The 21735-nt window shown below is 48.9% G+C and overlaps 1 pseudogene; it reads left to right on the top strand.

Moving 5' to 3' along the window:
* The first annotated feature begins 1275 nt into the window (after positions 1–1275).
* On the top strand, positions 1276–2593 carry LOC120963457 (uncharacterized; annotated as a pseudogene).
* The last annotated feature ends 19142 nt before the right edge of the window (positions 2594–21735 follow it).

Here is a 21735-nt window from a genome sequence, read left to right as displayed (position 1 = left end):
GTTTTGTCCGAAGTTGAAGTATCTCTGCTTTGACAAAACTTATAGAAAAAAAATTCAACATTCACAATGCCAAATCAATATTGGAAATGTACCTTTATATTATATATATATATTTTTTTTTTTCGTATTGTAGATGCTGATATTTTTTAACATAAATTTGGTAAAACTTTGCAATGTTTCACTCAACACAAATCTAATACGCGTAGCAAAAAGGACCGGAGGGAGTACCAGTGACACACGCACATGCGTCACTAGCTAGCTACGCACATGCGAATCAACTTATTGTATCCCAAGCTCACATAATTCAACTCCTAGACTTAACATTCACTAGTACAAAACAGGGCTTTCGTCACAAGGCAATATTCACATTAGTCCCGGTTCAGTCACGAACCGGGACTAATGTGAGCATTGGTCCCGGCTCGTGCGGCTAAGGCATTAGTCCCGGTTCACCTGGGCCCTTTAGACCCGGTTGGTGCCACGAACCGGGACTAAAGGGTGCGATGCCCATTAGTACCGGTTGGTGGCACCAACCGGGACTAAAGGTTAGTCCTTTAGTCCCGGTTGGTGCCACAAACCGGTACTAATGGGCTTTGAGGCATTAGTACCGGTTCATGGCACGAACCGGTACTAAAAGGCCCATCAAACTCTACCCCCCCACAGTGGACCGCCTTTTCCGTTTTAGAGAAAACAAAAGAAAATGATGGAGATGTCAAAAAAATAAAATAAAATAAGTTTCCCATGTGATATGTGGTCTAGATGTTGGGAAAATTAACAAATATGAATTTCGACTTTATTTGCAAAATCTCTCTGGAATTTCTTAAAATGGGCATAACTTTTGCGTACGAACTCGGATGAAAAAGTTTTTATATGAAAAATCATCTACTCGAAAAGTTACATACGAATTTAACCCACGGTAGAAGGCGTTAGGGTAGGAATCGCACCGGATCTCCTCCCTCTTCAGTCTTCCTTGCGCCGCCACCAGTATAAAATAGCGCTCCTCCCCAAGCATCCCCAATTCTTCGACAACAAAATATCGATCTTGTTCTTGGCTGCGTGGTTGAGAGCTGATAGTCTCCATTCCAGAAATTGTCGGGTTCAATTGGATCCCAACCCCACTCCTTAGGTACTCGGCGAATCTCTGATGATAATCTCCGTGTCTGTACTGTACATGGTTCTTTGATATTACCAAGAGAAGAAACGAGAATCATCATCACAAACATTCAACGAGTTCCTTGTTCTTTCTTCTGATTATCAGGAGGTTCGCCCGCCATCGCCATGGGCAGCCGGTTTGTGAATAAGTTGGCCATGAGCTGCAACGGTGGCCCCAGACACTTCAGCCTTCACTGCTTGAACCCGGCAAACTTATTTCGCCCAGCCCGGTCACGGCCAGCTGTTCGAGCAGTTCATCGACGGCCAGCGGACGCCCCGCTGCCTCCGCCGTCCCTGTCATTCGACTGGCCCTGCAGGAAGGGCGAACAGGCGTGGATGAATTTCATGGCTTTCGGCCCCGGCCGGGAAAACCTCCTCGCCGTCGACCAAATGGGCAGGAGCTTCTTGTACAACCACGACTCGCGCTTGCTCCGCACTGGGATGCCCAATATGCGCAAGCCCATTATCGACCCCATCTCCGTTGCCGTGGGCGACAGCCTATACGTCATGAGCGGCAACCCTGGCCGGCTGCCCGATCGGGACTACTTCCAGGCTCTTCTCCACACCCGCCTGCCTGCTAGCTACGCCCAAGACTGGTGCTGGTATTCCCTCCAGCCACCGCCTTTCTTTGCCGACGACGACGGGGTGGATCGATCCAGCTGCCGCGATGCCCCAATGCCCTTTGAAATCAGTGCCTACGCCGTGGTTGACGATTCACAGATCTGGATATCCACATCTGGCGCCGGCACATAATCGTATGACATCGCGAGTGGTGCGTGGAGCAAACTAGGCAACTGGGCACTGCCGTTCAGTGGTCGCGCCGAGTACATCCCTGAGCACAACCTCTGGTTTGGCTTCACACCCGACGATTTGCAGCTCTGCACATCGGACCTCACTGCCTCGTGTGAGTTGAGGCTGCCCGTGCTACAGGATGTGTGGACAGACGTGAACAGGCCAGAAGATTGGACCCTGACTGACGCCAGCATTGTGCCGCTCGGCTCCGGTCAAGTCTGTGTTGCCAGGTTCTTTCTTACCTGCCCAGAGGAGAGCATTGAGGATGTGTATGGCTATGCCCTTGAGAAAACAGAGAATTTTGCTGTTCTCGAGGGCGTCAAATTGTTAAAGGCTGGGTGGCCTCAGCTCCGGATGGTTAAGCACAAGTCAGAGCGTTACGTCTTCGGCCGTGACCTTGTCATACCGCTTTGATATTTTGTATTACTTCATCTATGCCAAGTGAGCTCTCTTAGATCAACCGGTGTAGTATAGTCCCGCGCGGCTGACTTTATGGCGTCGATGGAATCAATGCATGGAAAACGGAACAACGAAACGAGGGCAGTCTGCACGTACTACCAGCGCCTCAAATCCAATCCAGCCAAAACAATCAAAAGAAGCGATCGAAAGAAACCCTCTCCAACTACAGGCGCGTCCAAGCCAAGCGAATCAAAACAAGTCCGGCCGGGTCTTCCCTCTTCCGCCCAGCCGCACGTGCACCTTTTTCTTTTTCTTCGATTGATTTGATTTGAGGGAGTGCACGTACACCTCATACGTACGTACGTGCATGCTTACCCTCTTTTATTCTTCCTGTTTTTCTTTTTTATAACGCATGGTAGCTGCTTCATACCTTCAACCACATCACGTCAAAAAAAAAACGTTCAACGGCATCACGTCAAAAAAAAACCTTCAACCGCATGCACATGCATGCATGCATGCCGGACTAGGCACGTACACGCACACACAACTTTTACACGTGCACATTCGCAAAAATAAAAGACAGGACTTTTACGCGTACACGTATGTACGTGCTTTTTTTCTTTTGCAATTCACCTAGCTGGACGCGACTGCGCGCACAACACTTTTGCACATCGTTCCTGTTAAAAAAAACTTTTGCACGTCCTTCCTGTTAAAAAAAAGAACTTTTGTACGTCGTTCGTGCTCCTATCCGTCTATCTCCCTCGTACTACCTCCGGTACTTTTTAGTATGCATACAAGTTTTGTCCGAAGTTGAAATATCTCTGCTTTGACCAAACTTATAGAAAAAAATTCAATATTCACAATGCCAAATCAATATTGGAAATGTACCTTTATATTATATATATTTGTTTTTTTCGTATTGTAGATGCTGATATTTTTTAACATAAATTTGGTCAAACTTGGCAATGTTTGACTCAACACAAATCTAATACGCGAAGCAAAATGGACCGGAGGGAGTACCAGTGACACACGCACATGCGTCACTAGCTAGCTACGCACATGCGAATCAACTTATTGTATCCCCGGCTCACATAGTTCAACTCCTAGATTTAACATTCACTAGTACAAAACAGGGCTTTCGTCACAGGGCAATATTCACATTAGTCCCGGTTCAGTCAAGAACCGGGACTAATGTGAGCATTGGTCCCGGTTCGTGCGGCTAAGGCATTAGTCCCGGTTCACCTGGGCCCTTCAGTCCCGGTTGGTGCCACGAACCGGGACTAAAGGGTGCGATGCCCATTAGTACCGGTTGGTGGCACCAACCGGGACTAAAGGTTAGTCCTTTAGTTCCGGTTGGTGCCACCAACTGGTACTAATGGCTTTGAGGCATTAGTACCGGTTCATGGCACGAACCGGTACTAAAGGGCCCATCAAACTCTACCGCCCCTCCCCCCGTGGACCGCCTTTTCAGTTTTAGAAAAAACAAAAGAAAATGATGGAAATGTCAAAAAAATAAAATAAAATAAGTTTCCCATGTGATATGTGGTCTAGTTGTTGGGAAAATTAACAAGTATGAATTTCGACTTTATTTTTAAAATCTCTCTGGAATTTCTTAAAATGGGCATAACTTTTGCATACGAACTCGGATGAAAAAGTTTTTTATATGAAAAATATTCTGCTCGAAAAGTTACATATGAATTTAACCCACGGTAGAAGGCGTTAGGGTAGGAATCGCACCGGATCTCCTCCCTCTTCAGTCTTCCTTGCGCCGCCACCAGTATAAAACAGCGCTCCTCCCCAAGCATCCCCAATTCTTCGCCAACAAAATATCGATCTTGTTCTTGGCTGCGTGGTTGAGAGCTGATAGTCTCCATTCCAGAAATTGTCGGGTTCAATTGGATCCCAACCCCAATCCTCAGGTACTCGGTGAATCTCTGATGATAATCTCCGTGTCTGTACTTTACCTGGTTCTTTGATATTACCAAGAGAAGAAACGAGAATCATCATCACAAACATTCAATGAGTTCCTTGTTCTTTCTTCTGATTATCAGGAGGTCCACCCGCCATCGCCATGGGCAGCCGGTTTGTGAATCTGTTGGCCATGAGCTGCAACAGAGGCCCCAGACACTTCAGCCTTCACTGCTTGAACCCGGCAAACTTATTTCGCCCAGCCCGGCCACGGCCAGCGGTTCGAGCAGTTCATCGACGGCCAGCGGATGCCCCGCTGCCTCCGCCGTCCCTGTCATTCGACTAGCCCTGCAGGAAGGGCGAACAGGCGTCGATGAATTTCATGGCTTTCGGCCCCGGCCGGGAAAACCTCCTCGCCGTGGACCAAATCGGCACGAGCTTCTTGTACAACCACGACTCGCGCTTGCTCCGCACTGGGATGCCCAAGATGCACAAGCCCATTATCGACCCCATCTCCGTTGCCGTGGGCGACAGCCTATACGTCATGAGCGGCAACCCTGGCCGGCTGCCCGATCGGGACTGCTTCCAGGCTCTCCTCCACACCCGCCTGCCTGCTAGCTACGCCCAAGACTGGTGCTGGTATTCCCTCCAGCCACCGCCTTTCTTTGCCGACGACGACGACGGGGTGGATCGATCCAGCTGCCACGATGCCCCAATGCCCTTTGAAATCAGTGCCTACGCCGTGGCTGACGATTCACAGACCTGGATATCCACATCTGGCACCGGCACATACTCGTATGACATCGCGAGTGGCGCGTGGAGCAAACTAGGCAACTGGGCACTGCCGTTCAGAGGTCGCGCCGAGTACATCCCTGAGCACAACCTCTGGTTTGGCTTCACACCCGACGATTTGCAGCTCTGCACATCGGACCTCACTGCCTCGTGTGAGTTGAGGCCGCCCGTGCTGCAGGATGTGTGGACAGACGTGAACAGGCCAGAAGATTGGACCCTGACAGACGCCAGCATTGTGCCGCTCGCCTCCGGTCAAGTCTGCGTTGCCAGGTTCTTTCTTACCTGCCCAGAGGAGAGCATTGAGGATGTGTATGGCTATGCCCTTGAGAAAACAGAGAATTTTGCTGTTCTCGAGGGCGTCAAATTGTTAAAGGCTGGGTGGGCTCAGCTCCGGATGGTTAAGCACAAGTCGGAGCGTTACGTCTTCGGCCGTGACCTTGTCATACCGCTTTGATATTTTGTAGTACTTCATCTATGCCAAGTGAGCTCTCTTAGATCAACCGGTGTAGTCTAGTCCCGCGCGGCTGGCTTTATGGCGTCGATGGAATCAATGCATGGAAAACGAAACAACGAAACGAGGGCAGTCTGCACGTACTACCAGCGCCTCAAATCCAATCCAACTGAAACAATCAAAAGAAGCGATCGAAAGAAACCCTCTCAACTACAGGCGCGTCCAAGCCAAGCGAATCAAAACAAGTCCGGCCGGGTCTTCCCTCTTCCGCCCAGCCGCACGTGCACCTTTTTCTTTTTCTTCGATTGATTTGATTTGAGGGAGTGCACGTACACCTCATACGTACGTACGTGCGTGCTTACCCTCTTTTATTCTTCCTGTTTTTCTTTTTTATAACGCATCGTAGCTGCTTCAAACCTTCAACCGCATCACGTCAAAAAAAACATTCAACCACATCACGTCAAAAAAAAAACTTCAACCGCATGCACATGCATGCATGCATGCCGGACTAGGCACGTACACGCACACACAACTTTTACACGTGCACATTCGCAAAAATAAAAGACAGGACTTTTACACGTACACGTATGTACGTGCTTTTTTTCTTTTGCAATTCACCTAGCTAGACGCGACTGCGCGCACAACACTTTTGCACATCGGTCCTGTTCAAAAAAAAACTTTTGCACGTCCTTCCTGTTAAAAAAAAAGAACTTTTGCACGTCGTTCGTGCTCCTATCCGTCTATCTCCCTCGTACTACCTCCGGTCCTTTTTAGTATGCATACAAGTTTTGTCCCAAGTTGAAGTATCTCTGCTTTGACCAAACTTATAGAAAAAAATACAATATTCACAATGCCAAATCAATATTGGAAATGTACCTTTATATTATATATATATATATATATATATATATTTTCGTATTGTAGATGCTGATATTTTTTAACATAAATTTGGTAAAACTTTGCAATGTTTGACTCAACACAAATCTAATACGCGTAGCAAAAAGGACCAGAGGGAGTACCAGTGACACACGCACATGCGTCACTAGCTAGCTACGCACATGCGAATCAACTTCCCAGCTCACATAGTTCAACTCCTAGACTTAACATTCACTAGTACAAAACAGGGCTTTCGTCACAGGGCAATATTCACATTAGTCCCGGTTCAGTCACGAACCGGGACTAATGTGAGCATTGGTCCCGGTTCGTGCGGCTAAGGCATTAGGCCCGGTTCACCTGGGCCCTTTAGTCCCGGTTGGTGCCACGAACCGGGACTAAAGGGTGCGATGCCCATTAGTACTGGTTGGTGGAACCAACCGGGACTAAAGGTTAGTCCTTTAGTCCCGGTTGGTGCCACCAACCGGTACTAATGGGCTTTGAGGCATTAGTACCGGTTCATGGCACGAACCGGTACTAAAGGGCCCATCAAACTCTAGCCCCCCCCCCTCTGTGGACCGCCTTTTCAGGTTTTAGAAAAAACAAAAGAAAATGATGGAAATGTCAAAAAAATAAAATAAAATAAGTTTCCCATGTGATATGTGGTCTATTTGTTGGGAAAATTAACAAATATGAATTTCGACTTTATTTGCAAAATCTCTCTGGAATTTCTTAAAATGGGCATAACTTTTGCATACGAACTCGGATGAAAAAGTTTTTTATATGAAAAATCATCTACTCGAAAAGTTACATACGAATTTAACCCACGGTAGAAGGCGTTAGGGTAGGAATCGCACCGGATCTCCTCCCTCTCCAGTCTTCCTTGCGTCGCCACCAGTATAAAACAGCGCTCCTCCCCAAGCATCCCCAATTCTTCGCCAACAAAATATCGATCTTGTTCATGGCTGCGTGGTTGAGAGCTGATAGTCTCCATTCCAGAAATTGTCGGGTTCAATTGGATCCCAACCCCACTCCTCAGGTACTCGGTGAATCTCTGATGATAATCTCCGTGTCTGTACTGTACATGGTTCTTCGATATTACCAAGAGAAGAAATGAGAATCATCATCACAAACATTCAACGAGTTCCTTGTTCTTTCTTCTGATTATCAGGAGGTCCGCCCGCCATCGCCATGGGCAGCCGGTTTGTGAATCTGTTGGCCATGAGCTGCAACGGCGGCCCCAGACACTTCAGCCTTCACTGCTTGAACCCGGCAAACTTATTTCCCCCAACCCGTTCACGGCCAGCGGTTCGAGCAGTTCATCGACGGCCAGCGGACGCCCCGCTGCCTCCGCCGTGTCTGTCATTCGACTGGCCCTGCAGGAAGGGCAAACAGGCGTGGATTAATTTCATGGCTTTCGGCCCCAGCCGGGAAAACCTCCTCGTCGTGGACCAAATCGGCAGGAGCTTCTTGTACAACCACGACTCGCGCTTGCTCCGCACTGGATGCCCAAGATGCGCAAGCCCATGACCCCATCTCCGTTGCCGTGGGCGACAGCCTATACGTCATGAGCGGCAACCCTGGCCGGCTGCCCGATCGGGACTGCTTCCAGGCTCTCCTCCACACCCGCCTGCCTGCTAGCTACGCCCAAGACTGGTGCTGGTATTCCCTCCAGCCACCGCCTTTCTTTGCCGACGACGACGACGGGGTGGATCGATCCAGCTGCCGCGATGCCCCAATGCCCTTTGAAATCAGTGCCTACACCATGGTTGACGATTCACAGATCTGGATATCCACATCTGGCACCGGCACATACTCGTATGACATCGCGAGTGGCGCGTGGAGCAAACTAGGCAACTGGGCACTGCCGTTCACAGGTCGCGCCGAGTACATCCCTGAGCACAACCTCTGGTTTGGCTTCACACCCGAAGATTTGCAGCTCTGCACATCGGACCTCACTGCCTCGTGTGAGTTGAGGCCGCCCGTGCTGCAGGATGTGTGGACAGACGTGAACAGGCCAGAAGATTGGACCCTGACAGACGCCAGCATTGTGCCGCTCGCCTCCGGTCAAGTCTGCGTTGCCAGGTTCTTTCTTACCTGTCCAGAGGAGAGCATTGAGGATGTGTATGGCTATGCCCTTGAGAAAACAGAGAATTTTGCTGTTCTCGAGGGCGTCAAATTGTTAAAGGCTAGGTGGGCTCAGCTCCGGATGGTTAAGCACAAGTCGGAGCGTTACGTCTTCGGCCGTGACCTTGTCATACCGCTTTGATATTTTGTAGTACTTCATCTATGCCAAGTGAGCTCTCTTAGATCAACCGGTGTAGTCTAGTCCCGCGCGGCTGGCTTTATGGCGTCGATGGAATCAATGCATGGAAAACGAAACAACGAAACGAGGGCAGTCTGCACGTACTACCAGCGCCTCAAATCCAATCCAACTGAAACAATCAAAAGAAGCGATCGAAAGAAACCCTCTCAACTACAGGCGCGTCCAAGCCAAGCGAATCAAAACAAGTCCGGCCGGGTCTTCCCTCTTCCGCCCAGCCGCACGTGCACCTTTTTCTTTTTCTTCGATTGATTTGATTTGAGGGAGTGCACGTACACCTCATACGTACGTACGTGCGTGCTTACCCTCTTTTATTCTTCCTGTTTTTCTTTTTTATAACGCATCGTAGCTGCTTCAAACCTTCAACCGCATCACGTCAAAAAAAACATTCAACCACATCACGTCAAAAAAAAAACTTCAACCGCATGCACATGCATGCATGCATGCCGGACTAGGCACGTACACGCACACACAACTTTTACACGTGCACATTCGCAAAAATAAAAGACAGGACTTTTACACGTACACGTATGTACGTGCTTTTTTTCTTTTGCAATTCACCTAGCTAGACGCGACTGCGCGCACAACACTTTTGCACATCGGTCCTGTTCAAAAAAAAACTTTTGCACGTCCTTCCTGTTAAAAAAAAAGAACTTTTGCACGTCGTTCGTGCTCCTATCCGTCTATCTCCCTCGTACTACCTCCGGTCCTTTTTAGTATGCATACAAGTTTTGTCCCAAGTTGAAGTATCTCTGCTTTGACCAAACTTATAGAAAAAAATACAATATTCACAATGCCAAATCAATATTGGAAATGTACCTTTATATTATATATATATATATATATATATATATTTTCGTATTGTAGATGCTGATATTTTTTAACATAAATTTGGTAAAACTTTGCAATGTTTGACTCAACACAAATCTAATACGCGTAGCAAAAAGGACCAGAGGGAGTACCAGTGACACACGCACATGCGTCACTAGCTAGCTACGCACATGCGAATCAACTTCCCAGCTCACATAGTTCAACTCCTAGACTTAACATTCACTAGTACAAAACAGGGCTTTCGTCACAGGGCAATATTCACATTAGTCCCGGTTCAGTCACGAACCGGGACTAATGTGAGCATTGGTCCCGGTTCGTGCGGCTAAGGCATTAGGCCCGGTTCACCTGGGCCCTTTAGTCCCGGTTGGTGCCACGAACCGGGACTAAAGGGTGCGATGCCCATTAGTACTGGTTGGTGGAACCAACCGGGACTAAAGGTTAGTCCTTTAGTCCCGGTTGGTGCCACCAACCGGTACTAATGGGCTTTGAGGCATTAGTACCGGTTCATGGCACGAACCGGTACTAAAGGGCCCATCAAACTCTAGCCCCCCCCCCTCTGTGGACCGCCTTTTCAGGTTTTAGAAAAAACAAAAGAAAATGATGGAAATGTCAAAAAAATAAAATAAAATAAGTTTCCCATGTGATATGTGGTCTATTTGTTGGGAAAATTAACAAATATGAATTTCGACTTTATTTGCAAAATCTCTCTGGAATTTCTTAAAATGGGCATAACTTTTGCATACGAACTCGGATGAAAAAGTTTTTTATATGAAAAATCATCTACTCGAAAAGTTACATACGAATTTAACCCACGGTAGAAGGCGTTAGGGTAGGAATCGCACCGGATCTCCTCCCTCTCCAGTCTTCCTTGCGTCGCCACCAGTATAAAACAGCGCTCCTCCCCAAGCATCCCCAATTCTTCGCCAACAAAATATCGATCTTGTTCATGGCTGCGTGGTTGAGAGCTGATAGTCTCCATTCCAGAAATTGTCGGGTTCAATTGGATCCCAACCCCACTCCTCAGGTACTCGGTGAATCTCTGATGATAATCTCCGTGTCTGTACTGTACATGGTTCTTCGATATTACCAAGAGAAGAAATGAGAATCATCATCACAAACATTCAACGAGTTCCTTGTTCTTTCTTCTGATTATCAGGAGGTCCGCCCGCCATCGCCATGGGCAGCCGGTTTGTGAATCTGTTGGCCATGAGCTGCAACGGCGGCCCCAGACACTTCAGCCTTCACTGCTTGAACCCGGCAAACTTATTTCCCCCAACCCGTTCACGGCCAGCGGTTCGAGCAGTTCATCGACGGCCAGCGGACGCCCCGCTGCCTCCGCCGTGTCTGTCATTCGACTGGCCCTGCAGGAAGGGCAAACAGGCGTGGATTAATTTCATGGCTTTCGGCCCCAGCCGGGAAAACCTCCTCGTCGTGGACCAAATCGGCAGGAGCTTCTTGTACAACCACGACTCGCGCTTGCTCCGCACTGGATGCCCAAGATGCGCAAGCCCATGACCCCATCTCCGTTGCCGTGGGCGACAGCCTATACGTCATGAGCGGCAACCCTGGCCGGCTGCCCGATCGGGACTGCTTCCAGGCTCTCCTCCACACCCGCCTGCCTGCTAGCTACGCCCAAGACTGGTGCTGGTATTCCCTCCAGCCACCGCCTTTCTTTGCCGACGACGACGACGGGGTGGATCGATCCAGCTGCCGCGATGCCCCAATGCCCTTTGAAATCAGTGCCTACACCATGGTTGACGATTCACAGATCTGGATATCCACATCTGGCACCGGCACATACTCGTATGACATCGCGAGTGGCGCGTGGAGCAAACTAGGCAACTGGGCACTGCCGTTCACAGGTCGCGCCGAGTACATCCCTGAGCACAACCTCTGGTTTGGCTTCACACCCGAAGATTTGCAGCTCTGCACATCGGACCTCACTGCCTCGTGTGAGTTGAGGCCGCCCGTGCTGCAGGATGTGTGGACAGACGTGAACAGGCCAGAAGATTGGACCCTGACAGACGCCAGCATTGTGCCGCTCGCCTCCGGTCAAGTCTGCGTTGCCAGGTTCTTTCTTACCTGTCCAGAGGAGAGCATTGAGGATGTGTATGGCTATGCCCTTGAGAAAACAGAGAATTTTGCTGTTCTCGAGGGCGTCAAATTGTTAAAGGCTAGGTGGGCTCAGCTCCGGATGGTTAAGCACAAGTCGGAGCGTTACGTCTTCGGCCGTGACCTTGTCATACCGCTTTGATATTTTGTAGTACTTCATCTATGCCAAGTGAGCTCTCTTAGATCAACCGGTGTAGTCTAGTCCCGCGCGGCTGGCTTTATGGCGTCGATGGAATCAATGCATGGAAAACGAAACAACGAAACGAGGGCAGTCTGCACGTACTACCAGCGCCTCAAATCCAATCCAACCAAAACAATCAAAAGAAGCGATCGAAAGAAACCCTCTCAACTACAGGCGCGTCCAAGCCAAGCGAATCAAAACAAGTCCGGCCGGGTCTTCCCTCTTCCGCCCAGCCGCACGTGCACCTTTTTCTTTTTCTTCGATTGATTTGATTTGAGGAAGTGCATGTACACCTCATACGTACGTACGTGCGTGCTTACCCTCTTTTATTCTTCCTGTTTTTCTTTTTTATAACGCATCGTAGCTGCTTCAAACCTTCAACCGCATCACGTCAAAAAAAATATTCAACCACATCACGTCAAAAAAAAAACCTTCAACCGCATGCACATGCATGCATGCATGCCGGACTAGGCACGTACACGCACACACAACTTTTACACGTGCACATTCGCAAAAATAAAAGACAGGACTTTTACACGTACACGTATGTACGTGCTTTTTTTCTTTTGCAATTCACCTAGCTAGACGCGACTGCGCGCACAACACTTTTGCACATCGTTCCTGTTCAAAAAAAACTTTTGCACGTCCTTCCTGTTAAAAAAAAGAACTTTTGCACGTCGTTCGTGCTCCTATCCGTCTATCTCCCTCGTACTACCTCCGGTCCTTTTTATTATGCATACAAGTTTTGTCCGAAGTTGAAGTATCTCTGCTTCGACCAAACTTATAGAAAAATATTCAATATTCACAATGCCAAATCAATATTGGAAATGTACCTTTATATTATATATATATATATTTTTTTCGTATTGTAGATGCTGATATTTTTTAACATAAATTTGGTCAAACTTTGCAATGTTTGACTCAACATAAATCTAATACGCGTAGCAAAAAGGACCGGAGGGAGTACCAGTGACACACGCACATGCGTCACTAGCTAGCTACGCACATGCGAATCAACTTATTGTATCCCCAGCTCACATAGTTCAACTCCTAGACTTAACATTCACTAGTACAAAACAGGGCTTTCGTCACAGGGCAATATTCACATTAGTCCCGGTTCAGTCACGAACCGGGACTAATGTGAGCATTGGTCCCGGTTCGTGCGGCTAAGGCATTAGTCCCGGTTCACCTGGGCCCTTTAGTCCCGGTTGGTGCCACGAACCGGGACTAAAGGGTGCGATGCCCATTAGTACCGGTTGGTGGAACCAACCGGGACTAAAGGTTAGTCCTTTAGTCCCGGTTGGTGCCACCAACCGGTACTAATGGGCTTTGAGGCATTAGTACCGGTTCATGGCACGAACCGGTACTAAAGGGCCCATCAAACTCTAGCCCCCCCCCTGTGGACCGCCTTTTCAGTTTTAGAAAAAACAAAAGAAAATGATGGAAATGTCAAAAAAATAAAATAAAATAAGTTTCCCATGTGATATGTGGTCTATTTGTTGGGAAAATTAACAAATATGAATTTCGACTTTATTTGCAAAATCTCTCTGGAATTTCTTAAAATGGGCATAACTTTTGCATACGAACTCGGATGAAAAAGTTTTTTATATGAAAAATCATCTACTCGAAAAGTTACATACGAATTTAACCCACGGTAGAAGGCGTTAGGGTAGGAATCGCACCGGATCTCCTCCCTCTTAATTCTTCCTTGCGTCGCCACCAGTATAAAACAACGCTCCTCCCCAAGCATCCCCAATTCTTCGCCAACAAAATATCGATCTTGTTCTTGGCTGCGTGGTTGAGAGCTGATAGTCTCCATTCCAGAAATTGTCGGGTTCAATTGGATCCCAACCCCACTCCTCAGGTACTCGGTGAATCTCTGACGATAATCTCCGTGTCTGTACTATACATGGTTCTTTGATATTACCAAGAGAAGAAACGAGAATCATCATCACAAACATTCAACGAGTTCCTTGTTCTTTCTTCTGATTATCAGGAGGTCCGCCCGCCATCGCCATGGGCAGCCGGTTTGTGAATCTGTTGGCCATGAGCTACAACGGCGGCCCCAGACACTTCAGCCTTCACTGCTTGAACCCGGCAAACTTATTTCGCCCAACCCGTTCACGGCCAGCGGTTCGAGCAGTTCATCGACGGCCAGCGGACGCCCCTCTGCCTCCGTCCTGTCTGTCATTCGACTGGCCCTGCAGGAAGGGTAAACAGGCGTGGATTAATTTCATGGCTTTCGGCCCCAGCCGCGAAAACCTCCTCGTCGTGGACCAAATCGGCAGGAGCTTCTTGTACAACCACGACTCGCGCTTGCTCCGCACTGGATGCCCAAGATGCGCAAGCCCATGACCCCATCTCCGTTGCCGTGGGCGACAGCCTATACGTCATGAGCGGCAACCCTGGCTGGTTGCCCGATCGGGACTGCTTCCAGGCTCTCCTCCACACCCGCCTGCCTGGTAGCTACGCCCAAGACTGGTGCTGGTATTCCCTCCAGCCACCGCCTTTCTTTGCCGACGACGACGATGGGGTGGATCGATCCAGCTGCCGCGATGCCCCAATGCCCTTTGAAATCAGTGCCTACGCCGTGGTTGACGATTCACAGATCTGGATATCCACATCTGGCACCGGCACATACTCGTATGACATCGCGAGTGGCGCGTGGAGCAAACTAGGCAACTGGGCACTGCCGTTCAGAGGTCGCGCCGAGTACATCCCTGAGCACAACCTCTGGTTTGGCTTCACACCCGACGATTTGCAGCTCTGCACATCGGACCTCACTTCCTCGTGTGAGTTGAGGCCGCCCGTGCTGCAGGATGTGTGGACAGACGTGAACAGGCCAGAAGATTGGACCCTGACAGACGCCAGCATTGTGCCGCTCGCCTCCGGTCAAGTCTGCGTTGCCAGGTTCTTTCTTACCTGTCCAGAGGAGAGCATTGAGGATGTGTATGGCTATGCCCTTGAGAAAACAGAGAATTTTGCTGTTCTCGAGGGCGTCAAATTGTTAAAGGCTAGGCGGGCTCAGCTCCGGATGGTTAAGCACAAGTCGGAGCGTTACGTCTTCGGCCGTGACCTTGTCATACCGCTTTGATATTTTGTAGTACTTCATCTATGCCAAGTGAGCTCTCTTAGATCAACCGGTGTAGTCTAGTCCCGCGCGGCTGGCTTTATGGCGTCGATGGAATCAATGCATGGAAAACGAAACAACGAAACGAGGGCAGTCTGCACGTACTACCAGCGCCTCAAATCCAATCCAATCGAAACAATCAAAAGTAGCGATCGAAAGAAACCCTCTCCAACTACAGGCGCGTCCAAGCCAAGCGAATCAAAACAAGTCCGGCCGGGTCTTCCCTCTTCCGCCCAGCCGCACGTGCACCTTTTTCTTTTTCTTCGATTGATTTGATTTGAGGGAGTGCACGTAAACCTCATACGTACGTACGTGCGTGCTTACCCTTTTTTATTCTTCCTGTTTTTCTTTTTTATAACGCGTCGTAGCTGCTTCAAACCTTCAACCGCATCACGTCAAAAAAAAACATTCAACCGCATCACGTCAAAAAAAAACCTTCAACCGCATGCACATGCATGCATGCATGCCGGATTAGGCACGTACACGCACACACAACTTTTACACGTGCACATTCGCAAAAATAAAAGACAAGACTTTTACACATACACGTATGTACGTGCTTTTTTCTTTTGCAATTCACCTAGCTAGACGCGACTGCGCGCACAACACTTTTGCACATCGTTCCTGTTAAAAAAACTTTTGCACGTCCTTCCTGTTAAAAAAAAGAACTTTTGCACGTCGTTCGTGCTCCTATCCGTCTATCTCCCTCGTACTACCTCCGGTCCTTTTTAGTATGCATACAAGTTTTGTCCGAAGTTGAAGTATCTCTGCTTTGACCAAACTTATAGAAAAAAATTCAATATTCACAATGCCAAATCAATATTGGAAATGTACCTTTATATTATATATATATATATTTTTCGTATTGTAGATGCTGATATTTTTTAACATAAATTTGGTCAAACTTTGCAATGTTTGACTCATCACAAATCTAATACGCGTAGCAAAAAGGACCGGAGGGAGTACCAGTGACACACGCACATGCGTCACTAGCTAGCTACGCACATGCGAATCAACTTATTGTATCTCCAGCTCACATAGTTCAACTCCTAGACTTAACATTCACTAGTACAAAACAGGGCTTTCGTCACAGGGCAATATTCACATTAGTCCCGGTTCAATCATGAACCGGGACTAATGTGAGCATTGGTCCCGGTTCGTGCGGCTAAGGCATTAGTCCCGGTTCACCTGGGCCCTTTAGTCCCGGTTGATGCCACAAACCGGGACTAAAGGGTGCGATGCCCATTAGTACCGATTGGTGGCACCAACCGGGACTAAAGGTTAGTCCTTTAGTCCCGGTTGGTGCCACCAACCGGTACTATTGGGCTTCGAGGCATTAGTACTGGTTCATGGCATGAAGCGGTACTAAAGGGTCCATCAAACTCTACCCCCCCCCCTGTGGACCGCCTTTTAAGTTTCAGAAAAAACAAAAGAAAATGATGGAAATGTCAAAAAAATAAAATAAAATAAGTTTCCCATGTGATATGTGGTCTAGTTGTTGGGAAAATTAACAAATATGAATTTCGACTTTATTTGCAAAATCTCTGTGGAATTTCTTAATATGGGCATAACTTTTGCATACGAACTCGGATGAAAAAGTTTTTTATATGAAAAATCATCTACTCGAAAAGTTACATACGAATTTAACCCACGGTAGAAGGCGTTAGGGTAGGAATCGCACCGGATCTCCTCCCTCTTCAGTCTTCCTTGCGCCGCCACCAGTATAAACCAACGCTCCTCCCCAAGCATCCCCAATTCTTCGCCAACAAAATATCGATCTTGTTCTTGGCTGCGTGGTTGAGAGCTCATAGTGTCCATTCCAGAAATTGTCGGGTTCAATTGGATCCCAACCCCACTCCTCAGGTACTCGGCGAATCTCTCATGATAATCTCCGTGTCTGTATTGTACATAGTTCTTTGATATTACCAAGAGAAGAAACGAGAATCATCATCACAAACAGTCAATGAGTTCCTTGTTCTTTCTTCTGATTATCAGGAGGTCCGCCCGCCATCGCCATGGGCAGCCGGTTTGTGAATCTGTTGGCCATGAGCTGCAACGGCGGCCCCAGACACTTCAGCCTTCACTGCTAGAACCCGGTAAACTTATTTCGCCCAGCCCGGTCACGGCCAGCGGTTCGAGCAGTTCATCGACGGCCAGCGGGCGCCCCGCTGCCTCCGCCGTCCTGTCATTCGACTGGCCCTGTAGGAAGGGCGAACTGGCGTGGATGAATTTCATGGCTTTCGGCCCCGGCCGGGAAAACCTCCTCGCCGTGGACCAAATCGGCAGGAGCTTCTTGTACAACCACGACTCGCGCTTGCTCCGCACTGGGATGCCCAAGATGCGCAGGCCCATTATCGACCCCATCTCCGTTGCCGTGGGCGACAGCCTATACGTCATGAGCTGCAACCCTGGCCGTCTGTCCGATCGGGACTGCTTCCAGGCTCTCCTCCACACCCGCCTGCCTGTTAGCTACGCCCAAGACTGGTGCGGGTATTCCCTCAAGTCACCGCCTTTCTTTGCCGCCGACGACGACGGGGTGGATCGATCCAGCTGGCGCGATGCCCCAATGCCCTTTGAAATCAGTGCCTACGTCGTGGTTGACGATTCACAGATCAGGATATCCACATCTGGCGCCGGCACATACTCGTATGACATCGCGAGTGGCGCGTGGAGCAAACTAGGCAACTGGGCACTGCCGTTCAGAGGTCGCGCCGAGTACATCCCTGAGCACAACCTCTGGTTTGGCTTCACACCCGACGATTTGCAGCTCTGCACATCGGACCTCACTGCCTCGTGTGAGTTGAGGCCGCCCGTGCTGCAGCATGTGTGGACAGACGTGAACAGGCCAGAAGATTGGACCCTGACAGACGCCAGCATTGTGCCGCTCGGCTCCGGTCAAGTCTGCGTTGCCAGGTTCTTTCTTACCTGCCCAGAGGAGAGCATTGAGGATGTCTATGGCTATGCCCTTAAGAAAACGGAGAATTTTGCTGTTCTCGAGGGCGTCAAATTGTTAAAGGCTGGGTGAGCTCAGCTCCGGATGGTTAAGCACAAGTCGGAGCGTTACGTCTTCGGCCGTGACCTTGTCATACCGCTTTGATATTTTGTAGTATTTCATCTATGCCAAGTGAGCTCTCTTAGATCAAACGGTGTAGTCTAGTCCCGCGCGGCTGGCTTTATGGCATCAATGGAATCAATGCATGGAAAACGAAACAACGAAACGAGGGCAGTCTGCACGTACTACCAGCGCCTCAAATCCAATCCAACCGAAACAATCAAAAGAAGCGATCGAAAGAAACCGTCTCCAACTACAGGCGCGTCCAAGCCAAGCGAATCAAAACAAGTCCGGCCGAGTCTTCCCTCTTCCGCCCAGCCGCACGTGCACCTTTTTCTGTTTCTTCGATTGATTTGATTTGAGGGAGTGCACGTACACCTCATACGTACGTACATGCGTGCTTACCCTCTTTTATTCTTCCTGTTTTTCTTTTTTATAACGCATCGTAGCTGCTTCAAACCTTCAACCGCATCACGTCAAATAAAAACCTTCAACCGCATCACGTCAAAAAAAAACCTTCAACCGCATGCACATGCATGCATGCATGCCGGACTAGGCACGTACACGCACACACAACTGCACATTCGCAAAAATAAAAGACAGGACTTTTACACGTACACGTATGTACGTGCTTTTTTCTTTTGCAATTCACCTAGATAGACGCGACTGCGCGCACAACACTTTTCCACATCGTTCCTGTTAAAAAAAACTTTTGCACGTCCTTCCTGTTAAAAAAAAGAACTTTTGCATGTCGTTAGTGCTCCTATCCGTCTATCTCCCTCGTACTACCTCCGGTCCTTTTTAGTATGCATACAAGTTTTCTCCGAAGTTGAAGTATCTCTGCTTTGACCAAACTTATAGAAAAAAATTCAATATTCACAATGCCAAATAAATATTGGAAATGTACCTTTATATTATATATATATATATATATATATATATATTTCGTATTGTAGATGCTGATATTTTTTAACATAAATTTGGTCAAACTTTGCAATGTTTGACTCAACACAAATCTAATACGCGTAGCAAAAAGGACTGGAGGGAGTTCCAGTGACACACGCACATGCGTCACTAGCTAGCTACGCACATGCGAATCAACTTCCCAGCTCATGTAGTTCAACTCCTAGACTTAACATTCACTAGTACAAAACAGGGCTTTCGTCACAGGGCAATATTCACATTAGTCCCGGTTCAGTCACGAAGCGGGACTAATGTGAGCATTGGTCCCGGTTCGGGCGGCTAAGGCATTAGTCCCGGTTCACCTGGGCCCTTTAGTCCCGGTTGGTGCCACGAACCGGGACTAAAGGGTGCGATGCCCATTAGTACCGGTTGGTGGCACCAACCGGGACTAAAGGTTAGTACCGGTTGGTGGCACCAACCGGGACTAAAGGTTAGTCATTTAGTCCCGGTTGGTGCCACCAACCGGTACTAATGGGCTTTGAGGCATTAGTACCGGTTCACGGCACGAACCGGTACTAAAGGGCCCGTCAAACTCTACCACACCCCCCTGTGGACCGCCTTTTCAGTTTTAGAAAAAACAAAAGAAAATGATGGAAATGTCAAATAAATAAAATAAAAGAAGTTTCCCATGTGATATGTGGTCTAGTTGTTGGGAAAATTAACAAATATGAATTTCGACTTTATTTGCAAAATCTCTCTGGAATTTCTTAAAATGGGCATAACTTTTGCATACGAACTCGGATGAAAAAGTTTTTATATGAAAAATCATCTACTCGAAAAGTTACATACGAATTTAACCCACGGTAGAAGGCGTTAGGGTAGGAATCGCACCGGATCTCCTCCCTCTTCAGTCTTCCTTGCGCCGCCACCAGTATAAAACAGCGCTCCTCCCCAAGCATCCCCAATTCTTCGCCAACAAAATATCGATCTTGTTCTTGGCTGCGTGGTTGAGAGCTGATAGTCTCCATCCCAGAAATTGTCGGGTTCAATTGGATCCCAACCCCACTCCTCAGGTACTCGGCGAATCTCTCATGATAATCTCTGTGTCTGTACTTTACATGGTTCTTTGATATTACCAAGAGAAGAAACGAGAATCATCATCACAAACATTCAACGAGTTCCTTGTTCTTTCTTCTGATTATCAGGAGGTCCGCCCGCCATCGCCATGGGCAGCCGGTTTGTGAATCCGTTGGCCATGAGCTGCAACGGCGGCCCCAGACACTTCAGCCTTCACTGCTTGAACCCGGCAAACTTATTTCGCCCAGTCCGGTCACGGCCAGCGGTTCGAGCGGTTCATCGACGGCCAGCGGACGCCCCGCTACCTCCGCCATCCCTGTCATTCGACTGGCCCTGCAGGAAGGGCGAACAGGCGTGGATGAATTTCATGGCTTTCGGCCCCGGCCGGGAAAACCTCCACGTCGTGGTACAAACAGGCAGGAGCTTCTTGTACAACCACGACTCGCGCTTGCTCCGCACTGGGATGCCCAAGATGCGCAAGCCCATTATCGACCCCATCTCCGTTGCCGTGGGCGACAGCCTATACGTCATGAGCGGCACCCCTGGCCGGCTGCCCGATCGGGACTGCTTCCAGGCTCTCCTCCACACCCGCCTGCCTGCTAGCTACGCCCAAGACTGGTGCTGGTATTCCCTCCAGCCACCGCCTTTCTTTGCCGCCGACGACGACGGGGTGGATCGATCCATCTGCCGCGATGCCCCAATGCCCTTTGAAATCAGTGCCTATGCCGTGGTTGACGATTCACAGATCTGGATATCCACATCTGGCGCCCGCACATACTCGTATGACATCGCGAGTGGCGCGTGGAGCAAACTAGGCAACTGGCCACTGCCGTTCAGAGGTCGCGCCGAGTACATCCCTGAGCACAACCTCTGGTTTGGCTTCACACCCGGCAATTTGCAGCTCTGCACATCGGACCTCACTGCCTCGTGTGAGTTGAGGCCGCCCGTGCTGCAGGATGTGTGGACAGACGTGAACAGGCCAGAAGATTGGACCCTGACAGACGCCAGCATTGTGCCGCTCGGCTCCGGTCAAGTCTGCGTTGCCAGGTTCTTTCTTACCTGCCTAGAGGAGAGCATTGAGGATGTGTATGGCTATGCCCTTGAGAAAACAGAGAATTTTGCTGTTCTCGAGGGCGTCAAATTGTTAAAGGCTGGGTGGGCTCAGCTCCGGATGGTTAAGCACAAGTCGGAGCGTTACGTCTTCGACCGTGACCTTGTCATACCGCTTTGATATTTTCTAGTACTTCATCTATGCCAAGTGAGCTCTCTTAGATCAACCGGTGTAGTCTAGTCCCGCGCGGCTGGCTTTATGGCGTCGATGGAATCAGTGCATGGAAAACGAAACAACGAAACGAGGGCAGTCTGCACGTACTACCAGCGCCTCAAATCCAATCCAACCGAAACAATCAAAAGAAGTGATCGAAAGAAACCCTCTCCAACTACAAGCGCGTCCAAGCCAAGCGAATCAAAACAAGTCCGGCCGGGTCTTCCCTCTTCCGCCCAGCCGCACGTGCACCTTTTTCTTTTTCTTCGATTGATTTGATTTGAGGGAGTGCACGTACACCTCATACGTACGTACGTGCGTGCTTACCCTCTTTTATTCTTTTTTATAACGCATCGTAGCTGCTTCAAACCTTCAACCGCATCACGTCAAAAAAACCTTCAACCGCATCACGTAAAAAAACCATCAACCGCATGCACATGCATGCATGCATGCCGGACTAGGCACGTACACGCACACACAACTTTTACACGTGCACAT

The sequence above is a fragment of the Aegilops tauschii genome, chromosome 1, assembly GCF_002575655.3.
Source record: "Aegilops tauschii subsp. strangulata cultivar AL8/78 chromosome 1, Aet v6.0, whole genome shotgun sequence".
Lineage (NCBI taxonomy): Eukaryota > Viridiplantae > Streptophyta > Magnoliopsida > Poales > Poaceae > Aegilops > Aegilops tauschii.
This window is presented reverse-complemented; position numbering and strand designations above follow the sequence as displayed.